Source organism: Drosophila sulfurigaster, unplaced genomic scaffold (assembly GCF_023558435.1).
Source record: "Drosophila sulfurigaster albostrigata strain 15112-1811.04 unplaced genomic scaffold, ASM2355843v2 ctg38_pilon, whole genome shotgun sequence".
In the NCBI taxonomy this organism is placed as follows: Eukaryota; Metazoa; Arthropoda; class Insecta; order Diptera; family Drosophilidae; genus Drosophila; species Drosophila sulfurigaster.
The window spans coordinates 87,826-107,157 of NW_026909712.1; the positions used below are offsets into that span (position 1 = coordinate 87,826).

Sequence of the window (19,332 nt, forward strand, 5' to 3'; positions counted from 1 at the left end):
AGTTGGGCAACCAGTTAGTTCTTTTAAATTATAACGATTATCAATTAACAATCAATTCAGAACTGGCACGGACTTGGGGAATCCGACTGTCTAATTAAAACAAAGCATTGTGATGGCCCTAGCGGGTGTTGACACAATGTGATTTCTGCCCAGTGCTCTGAATGTCAAAGTGAAGAAATTCAAGTAAGCGCGGGTCAACGGCGGGAGTAACTATGACTCTCTTAAAGGAGGATCAATGGGTCTGCAGAAGGGGAATAATGGTTCATTTCTCAGCAATGGCAAATGGGCTACCGTCCTTCGTTAGTCAGATCAAGTCGACTCATAGGCAACATGTGCCCCACTAAAATGTGGCCTCCTCGTGGTGTCCTGCCGGGTGCTGGACCGATGTAGTTTCGGCAGCAGCGAATATGAGCGGCGAAAGGGGCCATTGGGTTACCACCCCGATGGTCCTGATAAATAAAACTGATGGTGCAAACTCTAATAACATGCCGATGGATAGCTGAAAGTTATTCAGTGAATTCTCCTACGGCATCCGTAGGAGCCTATCAGGAAAGGAACGTAGATGCTAATCCAGTTGTTGGACATCTATGTGTGGAATGCGGACGATCTATTTGGAACAAAGACCGGTTTAGGTGTCCACATGTCGCGTCAGCACAAAGACAGGCTTGATGAGCTTCGTACGCGTGTTGACGTGAAAACCAGGTGGTGTGAGGTACAAAATACTTGCAATTGGCCATGATGGCGAGGAAGGAACTTGAGCTCATAGCAAATGGCGAAGAGGTTCATTAATAAAAAGCTGGCGTTGCATTTTAGCCAGAACGCATATTAGTAAATTTGTCGATGCTATTAATAAAAGTGTCGACAGTGGCGGATAATTATAAGGCAAAAATCGAGCAGCTAAGAGGGCAAGCGGCTCTTATCCCCGAAATTAATGAACCACAAACCATTACGCGCCGCCCATATTAGTAGTATAAGTGGGCTTGAGTCTTCTTCTTCAATGTCAGAGTCGGTTCCAATCACACCATCGATACATTCGGACGACGTCCTCATGCGGATACTGCGGGGCTTCGGCCCTGTGGGATGTAATCGATCGTGGAGAGTCGAGGTTCTGCAATCTATCATTGATGGAGCGCAGACTTCGGGCAAAGAAGCAACTCTCCAGTGTTTGTCTAACTATCTCCTGAAATTTTTCCGAATCGAAACGAAGGTCCGGTTTCGGCGAGAGTCTTTCCTGAGCCTCGCAATAGGAGACAAAATAGACGGCAGCAGTTCGCTAGGGTTCAGCGCAACTGGGACAAACATAAAGGTCGATGCATCGGATCCCTGCTAGCAGGACCCGACGAGTCGGTAATGCCAAACCAAGAGATTATGGAACCATACTGAGAGAAGTCATGACACAGCAGAGCCTTTCCTCTTGCAATAGCACCGTGCCCCATATGGGACACTTGCTTGAGGGGTATGGTCACCTATTACGTCTAGGGACCTGCAATTGCATCAAGTGCCATTGAATTCTTCTCCCGGACCGGACGGAATATCTCCAAGAACTGCCAGGAGTATTCCCAGTGGTGTTATGCTTCGCATAATGAACCTTATTCTCTGGTGCGGCAAACTACCCACACTCTTCCGAATGGCTCGAACCGTTTTCATCCCGAAGACGGTAAGAGCATCCCGACCAGAAGACTTCCGTCCGATATCGGTGCCTTCTGTCATAGTTAGACAACTCAATGCCATCTTGGCATCTCGATTGGCCTCATCAGTCGATTGGGATCCGCGTCAGCGGGGGTTTCTTCCTACTGACGGTTGCGCCGATAACGCGACAATAGTTGACTTAATCCTGAGGGACCACCATAGACGTCATGCGTCGTGTTATATCGCGACACTTGATGTCAGCAAAGCGTTTGACTCTGTGTCTCACGCAGCGGTAATTGACACCCTATCCGCGTATGGTGCACCAACGGGTTTTGTTGACTACGTACGTAGCTTGTACTTGGGAGGTGGCACTAGTCTCAATGGTAAAGGCTGGAGATCAGAGGAATTCGTCCCTGCTAGAGGTGTGAAGCAGGGTGACCCTTTGTCTCCACATATGTTCAACTTGGTCATCGACCGGTTGCTCAGGTCTTTACCGGACGAGATTGGTGTCAGTGTCGGAAATGCCAAAACAAACGCTGCAGCGTTCGCAGACGATCTGGTGTTGTTTGCTTCTACACCGAAGGGCCTTCAGGCATTATTGGATACCACGGTCTCCTTTTGGCGTCCGTTGGGCTGACCCTAAACGCTAATAAGTGTTTTACTGTTAGTGTCAAGGGGCAACCGAAGCAGAAGTGTACTGTGATCGAATCACGGAGCTTTTGTGTAGGTTCGCGCAAGTGTCCAAGCTTGAAGCGTTCTGAGGAATGGAAGTATCTTGGCATCCAGTTCACTGCGGACGGGAGGCCCGCTACAATCCGACTGAGGACATTGGTCCCAGATTGGATATCATATCGCGGTCCCCCCTGAAGCCACAGCAGAAGTTATTCGCCCTCAGAACTGTCCTCATTCCACAGCTATATCACAAGCTAATCCTTGGTAGTGTGGCAATAGGCGTTTTGAGAAAGTGTGACAGACTGGTACGGTCGGTCGAAAGGAAATGGTTAGATCTTCCTATGGATGTGTCAGTAGCATTCTTCCATGCCCCCACACAAGTGGGGTCTCGGTGTTCCCTCAGTTCGAAGGATAGCCCAATGCTGCGCATACAGAGGTTAACGAACATAAATGGCCCCACCTCGAGCAATCCGAGACAGCCAGTTCGTTCCTTAGTGCGGAAATTCGGAGGGCCGAGATAGGTGCAAGGCATCGGGAGACGCGGCTCTGGATACACGCCTTTTGATCGACTCGTACTGGGCGGATAGGTTGCACTCCTCTGTTGATGGTAGCGGTCTCCGTGAAGCAGGGCGTTATGCTCCGCAACACGGGTGGGTTGTCGCACCCACGCGTTTGTTAACTGGAAAAGCTTATTTGAATGGGATCAAACTGCGGATAAATGCCCTACCCACGCGGTCTCGTACCACGAGGGAAGGCACGAATTGGAGAGGCAGTGTCGTGCAGGATGTGATGCTCCCGAATCACTAAACCACATTCTGCAGAAGTGTCATCGTACGCATGGGAGGCGGGTGGCTAGACACAACAGTGTAGCTAATTATCTCAAGCGGGGACTTGAGACGAGAGGCTACTCTGTCATTGCTGAACCAAGTCTGCAGGGAGAGAACAGGATATATAAGCCGGACCTGGTGGGTTTCCGACCAGATCACACGATAGTGATCGACGCTCAGGTAGTGACTGACGGACTTGATCTTAACCAAGCTCATCAGAGTAAGGTTGAGATCTACGACAGACAGGACGTACGAACGGCTCTGGTTCGGGATTATCAGGCACATGAGGACATTAAAATCGTTTCTGCTACGCTAAACTGGAGGGGCATCTGGAGCTATCGGTCGGTAAAACGACTGAGAGAGCACTGGGAGTCCTTAACGCTGGTGATAGCAATATTATCAGTACCAGGGTGGTAGATGGCGGAGTCTGCGGCTTTAAGACGTTCATGTTCCATACTAGATATCGCCAAGGAGTGGGTTAGCACCGAGGTTTACTTTCCTCATTGAAAGTCAACTACACTGGCCAACATCTATTGTGTACAAAGTAAAGGGAAAACAGTCATATGACGTGCCATCCATATATGGCATTGTTGTGTGGGTTTTTTATTAAAAAAAACAAAAATAGCCAAATGCCTCGTCATCTAATTAGTGACGCGCATGAATGGATTAACGAGATTCCTACTGTCCCTATCTATCTTGCGTGGAGTTGCGTACGTATCAACCGGTTGCCGATAACCAAAAATCGGAAGAGGGTTTAGGTAGGCCTCGCTCCTCACACAGGGGGAAGTGTCCAGTCCAAACAACTGGCCTTCGAATGTGTACCTTTTTAAAGGGGGCGCTGATCACGCCTGAATTGTGTATAAATAAGTAATAATAAATTGGATCCCATGCGCGCTCGGGCGCCGTGTGATTAAGTCAGTCATGACAGGTGCACACGTAAAACTAATATAGCTAATATGTCCCTATCTACTAGATAGTAGATCTACTAGATAGTAGATAGGGACAGAAATAAACTCGAGTTTAACGTGAGCACCTGCCATGTTGGCTTAATCCCACGAAGCCCGAGCTTAGGAATCAAATTAAGCGTTGATCAGCGCCCCCTTGGAATTCACCGCAGGTACACATTTGAAGGCCAGTTGTTTGGACTGGACACTTCCTCCTGTGTGGGGAGCGAGGCCCACCTAAAACCTCTTCCGATTTTTGGTTATCGGCAACCGGTTGATACGTACGCAACTCCACGCTGAGTATAATCCTCATTGTCCGCTTTGGACTACCACAGCCACCACGATACTCCCTGAAGGGCCGCACCAAATACCAGGACGGACAAGTCCGCAGGCACCTGGTTCCCGTGGTACCAGAAACTCACCTCTGGTTAGGTGTCGTATTTGCTACTATACTACCAATTAAACTCCAAACAGTTAACGTTGGTGCCGTACCTCCTTAATCGCCTTTTACGATAAGTGGGGGTCCACTGTGGTTGGTATTCTTTACTACATCCACCCTGCCGCCAACCACACGGCCAAAGTAGATAGGGACAGTAGGAATCTCGTTAATCCATTCATGCGCGTCACTAATTAGATGACGAGGCATTTGGCTATTTTTTTTTGTAGGAAATGAATTTGCCCACACAACAATGCCATATAAGGATGGCACGTCATATGACTGTTTTCCCTTTACTTTGTACACAATAGATGTTGGCCAGTGTAGTTGACTTTCAATGAGGAAAGTAAACCTCGGTGCTAACCCACTCCTTGGCGATATCCAGTATGGAACATGAACGTCTTAAAGCCGCAGACTCCGCCATCTACCACCCTGGTACTAATAATATTGCTATCACCAGCGTTAAGGACTCCCAGTGCTCTCAGTCGTTTTACCGACCGATAGCTCCAGATGCCCCTCCAGTTTAGCGTAGCAGAAACGATTTTAATGTCCTCATGTGCCTGATAATCCCGAACCAGAGCCGTTCGTACTGTCCTCCGTCTGTCGTAGATCTCAACCTTACTCTGATGAGCTTGGTCAAGATCAAGTCCGTCAGTCACTACCTGAGCGTCGATCACTATCGTGTGATCTGGTCGGAAACCCACCCGGTTCCGGGCATAACCCTGTTCCCCCTACCAAACGGGGTTGCAATACCGAGTAAGGTCGTTCAAGGCGGTAATTAGGCCCCCTGTTGTTCTAGGCCCCCGTTTCCCCAAGGCGACGTGGCATTCTGAGGTGGGGTTTTATGTTCGGGAACCTCCTGACGCAGCCCAATTGGGCCTTCCCTTCGTGGGAAACCGAGACCCCCGTGGGGGGCATTTATCCCAAGGGATCCCATTTCCAAATAAGCTTTTTCCAAAGTTTAACAAACGGCGGGTGGGTGGAAACCCAGTTTGGGGCAATAACCGCCCTTGGCTTCAGGGGGACCGCTTATTCAACGGGACCAACCTTCCGCCCAGTACGGGTCCGTCCAAAAGGCCGTTTATTCCCAGAAGCCGCGGCCTCCCGAATCCAAACTTATTCTCCGGGCCCCTTCGGTTTCCCGCACTAAAGGAAACAACTTTTCGTTTGGGTCGAAGGGGGGCCTTTTAATGCCTTAACCCTTCTGTAAAGCCAACAAGGGCGTCCTTCGAACCTGAGGGGGCACCGAACCCCCAACTTGGTTGGGGCATGGGAAAATTGGGCTACCTGACACCTCCAAGGGAAGAATTTCTAACCCATTTCCTTGAGACCGTCCATCCCGTCAACACTTTCCAAAACCCTTTGCCACCAAAGGGTTAGGGGAATTAGCTGGTGGAAAGAGGCTTTCTAAGGGCGAATAACCGCGTGGCTTGGGGGCCCCGGGATTAATTTCCAATCGGGCCAACCTCAGTGGGAAAGTAGCGGCCCTCCGTGAGGGAACGGATGCCAAGATCTTATTTCCTTAAAGAAGGCCCAATTGGACAAGCCGGCGGAACCTTACCGCTTCCGGGATTGAAAACGGTTCAATTCGGGTTGGGTTGTTTGCCAACCAGAAAGGGTTATTAGCGAAGGGTCACCCAAACCCGGCATTTGGAGAACCGTGGTAAAAATTAATGGCCTGAAGGGGCCCTTCGGTTGGTGAAGCCCCAAACAACCCAGGGACGTTCTTGCGGGAAGGCTCGCGTTTGGTTTTGGATTTCCAAACCTTTGGAACCAACTCGTCCGGGCCTGAGCAAGGTCGATGACCAATTGCCCATTGGGAACCAAAGGGAACCCTGCCTTCCACCTCTAGCAGGAGGAAACCTCCGGAACCCACCCTTTACCAAAATTTGGAGATAGTTAAGACAAACACGGAGGTTGTTCGCCCAAAAGTTGGGCCCATCCGGGATAGGGTTGCAAACCCGCCTCCGTGAACACCCAAGGGCAAACCCGGTTTGCTGACCTCCAAGTTCGGAAATTAATTAACCACCGACGCAGGACTTTATGGGGGCCCTAAGGTTTTGGGTTCAATTAATTTCGGGGTAAGGCCGCAACCCTCAGTGGAAAAACCCCGCGACCAATCCCAATCGACTTGGGGCCTGGAAAATGGCAAGAGTTTTAATTAAGAACCCCGATTTCGGACCAAGTTCCTTCGGTCGGGAATTCTTCCTTAACCGTTTTCCGGGTAAAACGGTTCGAAGCCATTCAAGGTGTTTTTGCCGCACCAGGGAAAAGGTTTTATTAAGGGCCGAACATAACCAACCAACTGGGAATTACTCCTCGTTCCTTTGGGATTTCCTCCGGTCCGGAGAAAGAATTAATTTGGCACCGAGGGCAATTGAGGTTTCCCAACGTTTTAGGGACCATCCCCCTTTCCCGGCCAAGTGTCCCAATGGGGCACCGGGGCAACGGAGGAAAGGGGCCTGTTGTTATGACTTTCTCTCAAGGAGGTTCCCATTTCCTTGGTTTGGCCATTACCGACCCTTGGGTCCTCCTTAAAGCAGGGATCCGTGCCCGCCTTTTAATTTTTTCCCAGGTTGGGCGAAACCTTGGAACCCCGCTAGGGCTCCAATTGCGGGTTTTAAAGACTCTTCCCCAAACCGGCCTTCGGTTTGATTGGAAAAATTTAAATTTAAAAACAACTGGGAAAGGTTTCTTTTTTGCCCGAAAGTTCCCTTGGCTCCTAATAAATTGGGCAAGAAACCTACCTAAAGATGAAATTAATTTCCCAAAGGGCCGAAACCCGGAGTTTCCCCAAGGACTTCTCCGGGAATTTATCGAATTGGTTAATTTGGCCGACTTCCCTTTAACATTAAGAAGAAGACCTTCAGGGCCCACTTATATTGGGGCGGCCGTTAAGGTTTTTTCCCCATTAAATTTTTCCGGGGGAAAAAGCCGGCTTTTGCCCTCTTTGGCCCTCTCCATTTTTGCCAAATAATTTCCTCTGTCGAATTTTTAATTTCGACACTCGTTCTGGAAAATGAACGGCCCCAGGCTTTTAAAATTTAAGAACCTTGCCTTTCTATAAAGTTTCAAATTTTTTCGAATATTCCAATTCTTCCTACAAATGGTTTAGGTTCAACGCGCCAACCATTTAAGGGCCTGTTCTTTGGCTGGAACCACCCTTGGGACACCCAAACCGGTCCTTTGTTTTAAAAGAACGGCCCATTTTCCCAAATAGAATTTGGGCCCAACAACTTTGGTTCATCCCAACCCGTTCCTTCCCAAAGTGGCTCCTGGGCCGTTAAATTATAATAACCTTTCAACTTCAAGGAAAGTTAAGGTTTTCCCATTAAAGTTTTAGGAATGGGGTTAAAATCCCTTTCGCCCGGCCTCAATATTCGCTTTGCCGAAATACAACGGTTAAAGCCCAGGCACCCGAGGGAAAATTTTGGGGGAACCAGTTCCTAATGGTTCGATTGGTCTTTCGCCCCTATACTCAATTCTGACAATCGATTTGCACGTCAGAACTGTTTCGGTCTCTCATCAGGGTTTCCCCTGACTTCAACCTGATCAAGTATAGTTCACCATCTTTCGGGTCACAGCATATATGCTCAAGGTACGTTCCAGTTAGAGGCATAAATAATATAAATATTATTATACATAACTATATAGAACGCCCGGGATTGCGTTAATTAACTATAAATAGTTAAAAACTAATCCCAATAATAGTCAAGTTAATTACGCTATTAGGTTTATATCCCAATAACTTGCACATATGTTAGACTCCTTGGTCCGTGTTTCAAGACGGGTCCCGAAGGTATCCTGAATCTTTCGCATTGTTAATCATACAAGTGCTTATAATAAACATAAAAATCAATGATAATCTTGCCATTATATAATTCCGAAAAATTAACGCACTGTACTCATATAATCTATCAGCACTTTATCAAATTTTTGAAATTTATTTTATGTTAAAATGCAAGCACTCTAATTTAAATAAACTCTTATCAAAATTGTTTGATAAATTCCATACATGCTAATAGATTACAATGTCCTTATATGGAAAAATGCACACTATCGTTATAATATTGATTAAATATTACAATTCTAATGATGAATTTTCCATAACGGATATTCAGGTTCATCGGGCTTAACCTCTAAGCAGTTTCACGTACTATTTAACTCTCTATTCAGAGTTCTTTTCAACTTTCCCTCACGGTACTTGTTTACTATCGGTCTCATGGTTATATTTAGTTTTAGATGGAGTTTACCACCCACTTAGTGCTGCACTATCAAGCAACACGACTCTTTGGAAACATCATCTAATAATCATTAACGTTATACGGGCCTGGCACCCTCTATGGGCCCTCTAATGGCCTCATTTAAGAAGGACTTAAATCGTTAATTTCTCATACTAGAATATTGACGTTCCATACACTGCATCTCACATTTGCCATATAGACAAAGTGACTTAGTGCTGAACTGATTTCTTTTCGCTCGCCGCTACTAAGAAAATCCTTGTTAGTTTCTTTTCCTCCCCAATTAATATGCTTAAATTCAGGGGTAGTCCCATATGAGTTGAGGTTGTTTAATTACACTTATAGACAATTCTCTGCCTATTTTGAAATATACTATCTTTTTTGAAGGTCCATAATATTCACAAAATTATTCTTTATATCATATTCGTTAATAAGAGGCAATTCTAGTTTATAAAATAATATATTTTATGCTAGACATTCCTCAGTATTATTTGAAATGAATAAAGAACATATAATTCTTCAAATTTCTCATGCAACAGAGTTTTAGTATTTTCATTTATTAATTCATATTATGAATATCTTAAGTAAGAACTTTTAGATTCACACTTATATTATCCAATAATAATATATTATCAATAATACAATGTGCTTAAAATTCGAAAATTTTAAACAACTTATTTAGCATAGTCTTACAACCCTCAACCATATGTAGTCCAAGCAGCACTAAAAATTAATTAAAGTACATAACAGCATGGACTGCGATATGCGTTCAAAATGTCGATGTTCATGTGTCCTGCAGTTCACACGATGACGCACAGTTTGCTGCGTTCTTCATCGACCCATGAGCCGAGTGATCCACCGCTTAGAGTGATACAATTTTTTTTATTTCATTACGTCAACAATATTTTTATTGAAAGAAATTAAAAATACACCATTTTACTGGCATATATCAATTCCTTCAATAAAATTTTTTTATACCTAAATAAATGTTGGAAATGTCTTAGTTTTACATAATCGATAATAATAAGATATATGACAAGTATATTTTAGCTAAATTTATTTATTATGATCAACATATGTAAAGCGTTAACCTGCAAACAGGTACAACATTGTTTTTCTTTAGGTGTTGGAACCAATGTATGCGCACTGAATATGCACAATACATTTTGCAACGCATGTATATTATGGTACATATATATCGCAGTTTTTATTTTATCCAAAACACATAAAACACTCTTAATACAGTATATAATAATAATAATACATAACAAACGGTTTTAGCTAATTTAAATTATTATATGTTGCATAATTGTATCTCATATGATTGAATAAAATATTTATATTTATTAGTTACTTAATTTATTAAATATTGCAATTCCTAAAGAGAAAAACAAATTTAATTTATTAACGGTTAGATGCATTAAAACAATAATGATCCTTCCGCAGGTTCACCTACGGAAACCTTGTTACGACTTTTACTCTCTAAATAATCAAGTTCGGTCAACTTTTGCGAAACAACCGCAACACACAAGGCGTCACAGTGATCACGTCCGGAGACCTCACTAAATAATTCAATCGGTAGTAGCGACGGGCGGTGTGCACAAAGGGCAGGGACGTAATCAATGCGAGTTAATGACTCACACTTACTGGGAATTCCAAGTTCATGTGAACAGTTTCAGTTCACAATCCCAAGCATGAAAGTGGTTCAGCGGTTTACCCGGACCTCTCGGTGTAGGAAATACACGTTGATACTTTCATTGTAGCGCGCGTGCAGCCAGGACATCTAAGGGCATCACAGACCTGTTATTGCTCAATCTCATTATTGCTAGACGCAATTTGTCCATTTAAGAAGCTAGTGTCCTTATAATGGGACAAACCAACAGGTACGGCTCCACTTATATAAACACATTCAAACACAATAAACATTTTACTGCCACCATGAATGAAGGCTATATAAGCTTCAACACCATAATCCTGAAGATATCTATTTAATATATTTGAGTCTCGTTCGTTATCGGAATTAACCAGACAAATCACTCCACGAACTAAGAACGGCCATGCACCACCACCCATAGATTCGAGAAAGAGCTATTGCGTTAATTAACTAGAAATAGTTAAAAACTAATCCCAATAATAGTCAAGTTAATTACGCTATTAGGTTTATATCCCAATAACTTGCACATATGTTAGACTCCTTGGTCCGTGTTTCAAGACGGGTCCCGAAGGTATCCTGAATCTTTCGCATTGTTAATCATACAAGTGCTTATAATAAACATAAAATCAATGATAATCATGCCATTATATAATTCCGAAAAATTAACGCACTGTACTCATATAATCTATCAGCACTTTATCAAATTTTTGAAATTTATTTTATGTTAAAATGCAAGCACTCTAATTTAAATAAACTCTTATCAAAATTGTTTGATAAATTCCATACATGCTAATAGATTACAATGTCCTTATATGGAAAAAATGCACACTATCGTTATAATATTGATTAAATATTACAATTCTAATGATGAATTTTCCATAACGGATATTCAGGTTCATCGGGCTTAACCTCTAAAGCAGTTTCACGTACTATTTAACTCTCTATTCAGAGTTCTTTTCAACTTTCCCTCACGGTACTTGTTTTACTATCGGTCTCATGGTTATATTTAGTTTTAGATGGGTTTACCACCCACTTGGTGCTGCACTATCAAGCAACACGACTCTTTGGAAACATCATCCTAATAATCATTAACGTTATACGGGCCTGGCACCCTCTATGGGCCCTCTAATGGCCTCATTTAAGAAGGACTTAAATCGTTAATTTCTCATACTAGAATATTGACGTTCCATACACTGCATCTCACATTTTGCCATATAGACAAAGTGACTTAGTGCTGAACTGATTTCTTTTCGCTCGCCGCTACTAAGAAAATCCTTGTTTGTTTCTTTTCCTCCCCTAATTAATATGCTTAAATTCAGGGGGTAGTCCCATATGAGTTGAGGTTGTTTAATTACACTTATAGACAATTCTCTGCCTATTTTGAAATATACTATCTTTTATTTGAGGTCCATAATATTTACAAAATTATTCTTTATATCATATTCGTTAATAAGAGGCAATTCTAGTTTATAAAATAATATATTTTATACTAGACATTCCTCAGTATTATTTGAAATGAATAAAGAACATATAATTCTTCAAATTTCATGCAACAGAGTTTTAGTATTATTCATTTATTAATTCATATTATGAATATATCTTAAGCGAGAACTTTTAGATTCACACTTATATTATCCAATAATATACAATGTGCTTAAAATTCCGAAAAATTTTAAACAACTTATTTAGCATAGTCTTACAACCCTCAACCATATGTAGTCCAAGCAGCACTAAAAATTAATTAAAAGTACATAACAGCATGGACTGCGATATGCGTTCAAAATGTCGATGTTCATGTGTCCTGCAGTTCACACGATGACGCACAGTTTGCTGCGTTCTTCATCGACCCATGAGCCGAGTGATCCACCGCTTAGAGTGATACAATTTTTTTATTTATTTACGTCAACAATATTTTTTTATTGAAAGAAATTAAAAATACACCATTTTACTGGCATATATCAATTCCTTCAATAAAATTTTTTTATACCTAAATAAATGTTGCGAAATGTCTTAGTTTTACATAATCGATAATAATAAGATATATGACAAGTATATTTTAGCTAAATTTATTTATTATGATCAACATATGTAAAGCGTTAACCTGCAAACAGGTACAACATTGTTTTTCTTTAGGTGTTATGAACCAATGTATGCGCACTGGAATATGCACAATACATTTTGCAACGCATGTATATGGTACATATACACGCAGTTTTTTATTTTATCCAAAACACATAAAACACTCTTAATACAGTATATAATAATAATAATACATAACAAACGGTTTTTAGCTAATTTAAATTATTATATGTTGCATAATTGTATCTCATATGATTGAATAAAATATTTATATTTATTAGTTACTTAATTTATTAAATATTGCAATTCCCTAAAAGAAGAACAAATTTAATTTAATTTATTAACGGTTAGATGCATTAAAACAATAATGATCCTTCCGCAGGTTCACCTACGGAAACCTTGTTACGACTTTTACTTCCTCTAAATAATCAAGTTCGGTCAACTTTTGCGAAACAACCGCAACACACACAAGGCGTCACAGTGATCACGTCCGGAGACCTCCACTAAATAATTCAATCGGTAGTAGCGACGGGCGGTGTGCACAAAGGGCAGGGACGTAATCAATGCGAGTTAATGACTCACACTTACTGGGAATTCCAAGTTCATGTGAACAGTTTCAGTTCATTAATCCCAAGCATGAAAGTGGTTCAGCGGTTTACCCGGACCTCTCGGTCTAGGAAATACACGTTGATACTTTCATTGTAGCGCGCGTGCAGCCCAGGACATCTAAGGGCATCACAGACCTGTTATTGCTCAATCTCATTATTGCTAGACGCAATTTGTCCATTTAAGAAGCTAGTGTCTATAATGGGACAAACCAACAGGTACAGCTCCACTTATATAAACACATTCAAACACAATAAACATTTTACTGCCACCATGAATGAAGGCTATATAAGCTTCAACACCATAATCCTGAAGATATCTATTTAATATATTTGAGTCTCGTTCGTTATCGGAATTAACCAGACAAATCACTCCACGAACTAAGAACGGCCATGCACCACCACCCATAGATTCGAGAAAGAGCTATCAATCTGTCTTACACACTTATGTTCGGACCTGGTAAGTTTTCCCGTGTTGAGTCAAATTAAGCCGCAGGCTCCACTCCTGGTGGTGCCCTTCCGTCAATTCCTTTAAGTTTCAGCTTTGCAACCATACTTCCCCGGAGCCCAAAGCTTTGGTTTCCGGGAAGCGACTGACCATAAAGTAGCTACACCCAATTGCTAGCTGGCATCGTTTATGGTTAGAACTAGGGCGGTATCTGATCGCCTTCGAACCTCTAACTTTCGTTCTTGATTAATGAAAACATCTTTGGCAAATGCTTTCGCTTAAGTTAGTCTTACGACGGTCCAAGAATTTCACCTCTCGCGTCGTAATACTAATGCCCCCAAACTGCTTCTATTAATCATTACCTCTTGATCTGAAAACCAATGAAAGCAGAACAGAGGTCTTATTTCATTATCCCATGCACAGAATATTCAGGCATTTGAAGCCTGCTTTAAGCACTCTAATTTGTTCAAAGTAATTGTACCGGCCCACAATAACCTCGATGAAGAGCACTAATGCAGGTTTTTAAATAGGAGGAACATATAAAAAGTACAAGTACCTAATTATATAAAAGAACTCCACCGGTAATACGCTTACATACATAAAGGTATAGTACTAACTACAATTGTAAGTTGCACTACCCGTATGAAGCACAAGTTCAACTACGAACGTTTTAACCGCAACAACTTTAATATACGCTATTGGAGCTGGAATTACCGCGGCTTGGCACCAGACTTGCCCTCCAATAGGTCCTTGTTAAAGGATTTAAAGTGTACTCATTCAATTACAGGGCCTCGGATATGAGTCCTGTATTGTTATTTTTCGTCACTACCTCCCCGAGCTGGGAGGGGTAATTTACGCGCCTGCTGCCTTCCTTAGATGTGGTAGCCGTTTCTCCTCCCTCTCCGGAATCGAACTCTGATTCCCGTTACCGTTGCAATCATGGTAGTCCTAGATACTACCATCAAAAGTTGATAGGGCAGACATTTGAAAGATCTGTCGTCGGTACGAGACCATACGATCTGCATGTTATCTAGAGTTCAACCAGTGTAACGATCTTGCGATCGCTTGGTTTTAGCCTAATAAAGCACACGTTCCAGAAGGTCCGTGTTTTAATTGCATGTATTAGTCTAGAATTACCACAGTTATCCAAGTAACTGTTAACGATCTAAGGAACCATAACTGATATAATGAGCCTTTTGCGGTTTCACTATTAATTCGTGTGTACTTAGACATGCATGGCTTAATCTTTGAGACAAGCATATAACTACTGGCAGGATCAACCAGAATAATGTTCATTTCATTATGTAAATAATATTTAAAATATAATTACATAAATCTTCAAATATGTAAAATACATGACAACTCACAAATATTTTTGAATAACAAACGATAATATTCAATAATTGTATATATATATATGTTATACTTGACATGTACTATACGAATGTGGCCACAATTAGATAGCATTCACGTTCGCTAGTTATAATTCACAATTGTTTATATAAATATATATACTTATATATAAAATATATATGCATATAATCGTTCAAAAATATCATTTTATTTCAACTTACTAAATATATTATATCACACATGCATATTTATAATTTAAATTCAATTAATTGAATAAAAATTATTTTATTTTGATGACAAATTGATAATTTTATCTAATTTTGCATTTACGTGTAGACAATATTATATTAGTAAAACCTCCGTCCAAAATAAATAATTTTTATAGTGTCCTTGAGGATTTTCAATTATTCACAAAATATTAATTTTTAGCTACGAAAACACCTTTGGAATAAGACATTTAATTCGTCATATGCTTATATAATAAAGTTATTATATAAACATATAAACGTCGGATGAGACTTTTGTAATAACATAATTATTACCTATTATGCAAACTGAAATATATGCATCCAATACATATATATACGTGATGGGCACACACTGCTCACCATGTATAGGTTTTTGCTAACGGCCTGATTAAAACCCGGCCAGAGGTGGAACACTTTATCCACACACACAACACAGACATACTCCCCATCTCCGAAACTCACTTCTCAATAGATCATACCTCCGACTTCACGGGTATGACGTCATCCACGCTGACCACCCCAGCGGCAGAGCTCATGGCGGGCGGCAATTATTATTAAAGCGGGCATAAAGTACAACGAGCTATGTACCTTGGGAAGACTGGGTACAATGTGCCAAAGTCAATCTGCCCAGCCCACTAGGCGACCTTACAGTCGCCGCGGTCTACCCCCCCAGACACAGAGTATTAGAAAGGCATTTTGATCTGCTGCTGAGCAGTCTGAGTAACAGATTTCTAATTGGGGGCGATTTCAACGCAAAGCACCGATGGTGGGGATGCCGAGTCAGCAACCCTAAAGGAAGCGCACTACTTAGGTGCATCCAGCGCAGGAGCATCGTATGCCACACCACAGGAGAGCCCACCTACTGGCCAACAGATCCGACCAAAATTCCCGACACCCTGGACATGGCCCTTTCAAAGGATTTGATAGTGCCAAAGTCTCGTGCTCTTCTAACGCGGACCTTTTCTCCGACCACAGCGCAGTGGAACTGCGGCTGAACCTCCCTGCACTGAGAAAAGCTGCACATCCCAGGATGATCAAGAGGAGCACGAGACTGCAATCCTAAAAGCCTGGCTAACGGAAAATGTCAACCCAGTAAGATCTTACCTCCACCGAGCAAGTGGACAACGCCATCAACGAGCTCACGCAACACGTACAACGCCGCAGCACATGCTTCCCCAGAGCCCGATCTCTCCTAGACTACCAACGAGGGTCCTACACCTTTGGTCTTCAGAGATCGCCTCGCTAGTAGCTGAGAAGAGACGGTTGCGACGAGTATGGTTCCTATCCAGAAATCCTAGAGATAAAAGGGTATTTAACAGAGCCGCAAAGCAGCTTAAGGATAAGCTCCTAAAGCTCAGGCAGAGCTCGTTTGAGGAGTTCCTGGCCAATGTTGAGCCTGGAGACCCACAGCACAACCTTTGGCAGGTCACTCGTCACATAAAAACCTACTAAAGAGTTGCTCCAGTCCAGCGTGCTAGTGGCGCCTGGTGCCGCACAGAAGAAAGAGCTGAAGCTTTTGTGGAGCACCCCGCGAAGCCTTCGCCGATAATAAGATGCACCGACCTGGATATCTCAGCTACGCATCGTGCCCTACAACTATTAGATGAAAACACCAACAACAACCAAGAAGAGCTAGCTATGGTCTCGGTGGATGAGGTCAAACTTGAGATCGAGGGACTCAAGACGAATAAATCGCCGGGCGCTGATGGCATTGAAGCACTGGCTGTTGCTTCTTCCCTCCCGCCTACAACTCCTCGCCAACATATACAACAGGTGCTTTCAGCTAGGACATTTTCCAACCATCTGGAAACGAGCAGAGGTAATTTTATACCTAAACCTGGCAAACCTGAAGCCAATCTTGGCTCTTATCGTCCGATAAGTTTGCTATCGATACTCTCCAAAATACTCGAAAGAGTATTTTTGCGCAAGTATTGCCAGTGCTGGAAGAAGCTGGGTTGATTCCGGATCACCAGTTTGGCTTCAGGCGTTCTCCCCACCCCGGAACAATGCCACCGTTTAGTCAGAGTGATATTGGACGCCAGGAGAAGAACTACTGCTGCGCCGTAATGCTTGACGTGAAGCAAGCTTTCGACAGAGTCTGGCACCCAGGGCTACTGCAAGCTTAAAGAAACCTGCCTCAACCCCATTACGCATTTCTGCAATCTTACCTCGACAACAGAAGCTTTTATGTCAGATGCGGAGATGCGCGATCTACCACAAAAGGTATCGAAGCCGGTGTACCACAAGGCAGGTCCTGGCCCCTATTGTACACGTTGTACACAGCGGACATGCCTACATTTTTCAACGAGAACCTTTTTGCCACATACGCCGATGACACAGCCTTCCTTGCCACAGCACGAACCCCACAGGATGCGTCGGAAATTATACAAAATCAGCTAAACACCATCGAGCCCTGGCTAAGGAGGTGGAACATCTCGGTAAACCCTGAAAAGTCCACGCAAACCACATTTGCACTTCGCAACGGCAATTGCCCGCCTGTCAGTCTTAATGGGGATAATATTCCCGAAAATCCCACGCCCAAATACCTGTGCATGACGCTCGACAGGCGGTTAACATGGCGCACACACATCCTAAGGAAGAGAAAGCAGGCTGAAGAGAGGCTGAAGCAATTCCAATGGCTCATTGGAAGACGCTCGAAGCTTAAAAGCAAACTTAAACTGCTCGTCTACAAAACCATCATTAAGCCAATCTGGACTTATGGCATCCAGCTGTGGGGCACTGCCTGCAAATCAAACTGAAGGAACATCCAAAGGCTGCAGAACAAGGCTCTGAGAATGGTCTCGAACGCTCATCCTTACCATGACAACAGCACCATCCACGAGGTACTCAGGGTTCCCTGGGTAAAAGATGAAATTCGAAAAGTGAGCACAAATTACATCAACAGGCTCCATAACCACCCAAACACATTGGCCATCAACATCTTGGACAACAGCCAAACCGTCAGAAGACTTAAAAGAAAACACCCCTCGACCTGCCCATGGAGAATGATGATTAGCCCTCCAGAACCCTACCAACCATCTCTTGTGACAATTTAATCGACAAGGCGGCCTCAAAAAATTTAATTATTGTCCGTACAGACAGATTTTAAATAAATAATTATTGACGAAAAAAAAAAAAAAATATTGGTGGCGCAAATTAAGACATGAAAAACTTATAAGTTCAATTTTGACAAAAAATTTCAACATATGAAAATTGAATGAAAAACTTTTTAAATAGCATTTTATACTGTTTATTAATATAATGAGATAAGATTTTGAATTTAACTTGAGAAAAATTTTTTTGGACTTGGTGAATTTTTTATTGAACTGCAGCCATATGATATGAGGTTCTACCGAGATATGAGTTCAACATTGACAAAAAATTTCAACATGTCAAAATAGAATAAAAAACTTTTTAAATAGCATGTTATACAGTTTATTAATATAATGAGATAAGATTTTGAATTTAACTTGAGAAAAAATTTTTTTGGACTTGGTGAATTTTTTATTGAACTGCAGCCATATGATATGAGGTTCTACCGAGATATGAGTTCAACATTGACAAAAAATTTCAACATGTGAAAATTGAATGAAAAACTTTTAAATAGCATGTTATACAGTTTATTAATATAATGAGATAAGATTTTGAATTTAACTTGAGAAAAAATTTTTTTGGACTTGGTGAATTTTTTATTGAACTGCAGCCATATGATATGAGGTTCTACCGAGATATGAGTTCAACATTGACAAAAAATTTCAACATGTGAAAATTGAATGAAAAACTTTTAAATAGCATTTTATACAGTTTATTAATATAATGAGATAAGATTTTGAATTTAACTTGAGAAAAATTTTTGGACTTGGTGAATTTTTATTGAACTGCAGCCATATGACATGAGGTTCTACCGAGATATGAGTTCAACATTGGCAAAAAATTTCAACATGTGAAAATTGAATGAAAAACTCTTTAAATAGCATTTAATACAGTTTATTAATATAATGAGATAAGAATTCGAGTTAAACTTGAGAAAACATTTTTTTGGACTTGGTGAATTTTTTATTGCATATTTAAAATATGCAAGTATTTTGTAAACAAATTTTCGCCACTAATATGATGGCGTCCTTTTGGCTACCAAATAAATATATATTACCAACGCATAATAAATAAATGCATATTTAAAATATGCAAGTATTTTG

The 19,332-nt window shown here is 41.8% G+C and overlaps 2 non-coding genes across 2 annotated transcripts; both read right to left on the minus strand.

Annotated features, from left to right (window-relative positions):
- Nucleotides 1-9,441: 9,441 nt before the first annotated feature.
- Nucleotides 9,442-9,619, minus strand: LOC133849921 (5.8S ribosomal RNA). The gene has a single exon (XR_009895516.1). It is a non-coding gene; the product is annotated as a 5.8S ribosomal RNA (ribosomal RNA).
- A 2,483-nt stretch (nt 9,620-12,102) lies between these two features.
- LOC133849922 (5.8S ribosomal RNA) lies at nt 12,103-12,281 on the minus strand. Its single transcript, XR_009895517.1, has one exon. It is a non-coding gene; the product is annotated as a 5.8S ribosomal RNA (ribosomal RNA).
- Nucleotides 12,282-19,332: the final 7,051 nt, after the last annotated feature.